The sequence below is a fragment of the Glossina fuscipes genome, unplaced genomic scaffold (assembly GCF_014805625.2).
Source record: "Glossina fuscipes isolate IAEA_lab_2018 unplaced genomic scaffold, Yale_Gfus_2 61418, whole genome shotgun sequence".
NCBI lineage: Eukaryota > Metazoa > Arthropoda > Insecta > Diptera > Glossinidae > Glossina > Glossina fuscipes.
This window is the reverse complement of record NW_024003633.1, coordinates 121,270-125,872: the sequence shown is the minus strand read 5'-3', so window position 1 is coordinate 125,872 and position 4,603 is coordinate 121,270.

The window sequence follows — 4,603 nt, the reverse complement described above, 5'->3', positions numbered from 1 at the left end:
TATTGCATTTATATTCCGTTCTGAAGCTGATTTTAGAATGTCCAAAGGGTTAGTCGCTCCAAATATGATTAGAGTTAAGAATTACAATTAATGAAAAATAACAAGATGTGTTATTATTGTGCCAATAAGACAGGGCATCTCTTATAATATGTGGAGACAAATGTATAAAACTGGAATATTGGATTAATATCTTATAAAATAAATAACTAGATTTTAAAGCGTCAACCGCGAAAAATCTTTTAATACTATACATCCGCGTGAATAAAGTAGTAACATTAAATACAAATAATAAAACAAAATAATTAAAAAATCAGGAAGATCCTTATACGATGCATACAATAAAAAAGAGTAACATAAAATAGGATGACATTCCACCTAAATTATCAGGATTTTGTATTGCTACAAGTGTTACAGATTGTCTTAACTTTAACTGCAAACCTGCGCAAGTTAAAAGTTAAATCACTGTCACGAAGACACTAGGAATTTGTGATCTGACACTATAAGATTTATCGCTCTTACATTTAACGAACTAAGGTTTGTCACACACATGTGGCAACCACAATCAGGTGTCGACTTCTGAACACATTATCGTGGTAAAAATAATTCACTTTCACTTCAGCAAAAGCATTCGGCATCTTGGTGCTATGTGACTTTTTTCTATTCTCTTCTTTTGTCTTTCTGTATTGCACCCATAAGTGCGGAAGTGACGGATTTGCCCGCTAAGTCTACCCACTCATGATTGGGTACCAAAAGAATTCTCATTTTGTCTGCATAAGTGACAATGGTACTCCTCACCTTGTTAATGGCGTTTCAGTTCAAATTTAAGGAGTTACAGATAGCCTTTATAACCGACAGTCTGTTTGTGATGATGAGTTAAGTTTTGCAACGGCAAAGCCTCCAGAATATCTCCAGCTTCCGTTGTAAATGTTGACGAACTTTCATGTAGGATGAGCGATTAGATTGTACTTGTCCTGTGCCGTTTACTACAGTATAGCCAGATGGCAGGCAATTACTCTTCTTCTATTGTGAGTCAGGAAATCAACGACAGATGAGTCAACTTATTGAGTTGAGCAAAAGCAAATCATCTCTTAGAATAAATATGCGTACAAAAGTATGCCAACCATTACATTCCATTAGTTCTCTGGAGACGAGATTTGGTACCCATTCTGTGTTGTCTGTAGTACGGGAAATATGGGAAGTGTCCATAGTGGTTTAATCCCGGATTTTCGGACGACATTCAGGAGAGTGGTTGTTTCTCTTTCGCAACATGTACACAGGAGTCAATTGAAGATTGGTATCACTTGAAATAAGCTTTCCTAACATTCTTGCCGAGCATTGAAATTATAAAATATTCATTTCTCAATTTGTTAATAATTTATTGTTTTGTTGGAGCTTCCTACTTGTAACAATTGTGAAAAAGAGTAATTTTCCAAAATACATAAATACATTAGTGAAAACGTTAGTAAAATTAAACCTTTGAGATTTTCTAGTTTATTATTCTTGTTTTGGGAAGTACAACATTCGATGGGGAAATCCAATAGTTTTGGACAATGTTCGTTCCAAAAGTTAATTTTCTAATTTTTCGTTACTGATTTCAAATTGAAATCCTCATTAATTACCAGATATGTTGGATTCGTTTGATTGAAAGCATTCCATTTCAGATATATGTTGAAAGCGGTCGGATTGGAGGCTTAGGCAAAATTCGCCCATAACGTCATTACAATATCGGAGATCTTCTTGTCGGTTGAATTCCAACGACTGATAAACATGTTATTATTCAGGAACTCTCCATATGAAAATTTGATCGAAATATTTCGGTACGATACAATGTGTAAATTCTAACACCGTAGATCGCTCTGATTGAATTTGTGTATATCCTCTGAAGCGATCTTTGATACGAAACCTTCGAAATCTGTCGAAGACATTTTATTATCATCCGTATTTATATTTGAAGAACATCATTCGCACTAATATGTGTATTTGGTAACGTTCGCGAATAAACTTAGGATAGGGTGTCGGTCGGTCCGTGTCAGCCTGAAGTATTGCAATAACGGCATCCCGTTATGCAAAATCGCATGATTTTGCGGTATACTGTCCTTTTTTGCAAAAGTAGCGGCGAGCCGCTATATAGCAACATGAAGAAAAAGAAAAAAAAAGGGAAAAAGAAAAAGATCATGCGAAGAGTACAGGCAGTCTGAGTTTGGTTGCGTAAAGCAAATGACTAACGCAGTGTGCGGACTACGCGAAATTTTTATTGCAATTAGATCAATATGTGTAAAAGGGATTGCGATTAACTTCAACTTTATTTAATGAATAAGAAAATTTAAATGTTTTGCAAGACATAGCAGTGAATCTAAATAGCAAACGAAATATTGAATTAAAGAAAAAAAAGGGAATCTTAGTAAAAGGGGTGCTCGAAAAGTTTCATTTATATATCATAATAAAAAAAAAAAAAGAAAAAAACGAACCAAAAATCAAGCGGACAAACCAGTCTGAAAAGTTAGTGAAAAGGTGAAATTAGCAAATACGGTATACATATCAAAAAGAAAAAATATAATTGCTTTAATGAATACAACAATAGTAGAAACAACAATCACGGAATAATAGAAAAAAAAAGCCATAAAAAGCAAAAAAGGGAAGGATTTTTTTCCATTTGATAAAGTTGTGCCTTCGTCTTGGAAGCAGTGTGCATTAAATGCTCTAAGTTTTCATAGTTACGTTCGTTAAATATTCTATGAGGGAAAAGATAACGAATGGAGCAATCCTCATCATAGCTTGTAGTAATTGTAATCAAAATTTAAAGAAGAAAGAAAAAAATGAAAATAAAAAAAATAAAAAAAATAGATTCGAATTAAAAACCTTCTGTGTGCACACACACACAGTATAAATATAGCAGTAAAAAGAAGCAAGACTGTAAATTAAAAATGTGCAGAAATACATTGTGAAAATTAAAGATATTAGTTTTGAGGAAGTGTGAGGAAGTGATTTCGTCAGTGAAAAATATACTCACTCAAGGAATCAAATCTACAAATAGTGTCTAAGAAACTAGCTGGTGACATAAAGGATTCCTCATAATGGTGTAAGGAAGCGATTTTGCTTCCTTACGAAATAAAAGTCCGTCCGTCTTAGACATCTATCCCCAATCCGCAGTCAGCAAGTCCGATCTGTCCACACATGCCGTTCTGTGAGCAATACACGGACAGCCCCCTCCAATATCAAAATCATAAAACACACACTAAGTATACCTATACCTTGTACAGATAAAATCATAATATCACACACTGAATATGCCTATACCTTGTAACGAGAAAAATGTCTAAACATCTATTGTACGGGCCCACGTGAGTTAATTCATAGAAACACACACCACATGTGTGTAAAGAGAAAAGTACAAGCACATAGTGAGGATGTCTCTGTAAAACCACAGAAGCCCACCACAGCACAGATGAAGAACCCCAGTGTACCAAAAAGCTTAGATCCAAATTTCAAAATGTGTTAGCGGAGTCAAGAACTCAATCAAAAGGGAAAAAAACTCAGAACCAAGAAAGTAAGAACTCCAGTGTACAAACAGCTTAGATTCCAAAACCTCAAAATATTTGACAGCAGAGCCAAGAACCCAAGTAGAATCTCAAAATGTTTAAGAACTCAAAGGTTAAATAAAACTCCAAGTATAAATACTAGTAGAATCTCAAAATGTTGAAGAACTCAAAGGCTAAATAAAACTCAAAGTATAAATACAAGTAAAATCCCAAAATGTTTAACATGCAAGAACTGAACTTAGGTAGAAAATCTATGCATGCAAAACAAACTTCAGCAAGAATCTCTATGTGTAAAAATGCGCAGCACCGTTAGGGTAAACAAAACAAGCAGAATTGAACTTAGGTAGGGAAAGAAATAGTAAAAACATACGATAATGCATAAACTGCATACACACATTGTACAAAGACACGATCACGCATGTAAAAACACACAAAACACATGCAAACACAGTGCACTAGCACCCACGTACCTAACGGTGATCGAATCACGCGATTTGGTGCCTGAGTGCTTAGTGAGTAAACTCTTGAACAAAACATAGTAATAAGCTATACACAAAGTACATGCAAACTCAGTGCACAAGCACTCACATACCTAACGGTGATCGAATCACGCGATTTGGTACCTGAGTGCTTGTGAGTAGACATTTGAACAAACATAGCAATAAGTTAGATGTAAGTTGGTTAAGTTGTGTATAAGTAGGATCATGCAAGTCGCAACTGAGGTTGCGACTGCAGCCAACCTAAGATAAGCATACCCATAAGCATATTACCTCAAACTGATGTAAACACATAGAGCATGTTGGCATGAGGACAAGCGAGTGAGACTCAGGCTATAAAAGAACAGCGCATCGCACAGACTCATTCATTTCGGTGTCATAGCTGCCTGGAGGTAAGTGGTTACAGACATTATGACAAATCTCTTTTTTTTGACATTACGGATGGGGGATGTGACGGTTGGTATCAATCGCCATCCCTGAAGGACTTGCAGAACAAATGACATTACGGATAGGGGATGTGACGGTTGGTATCAATCGCCATCCCTGAAGGACTTTGTAGAACAAATG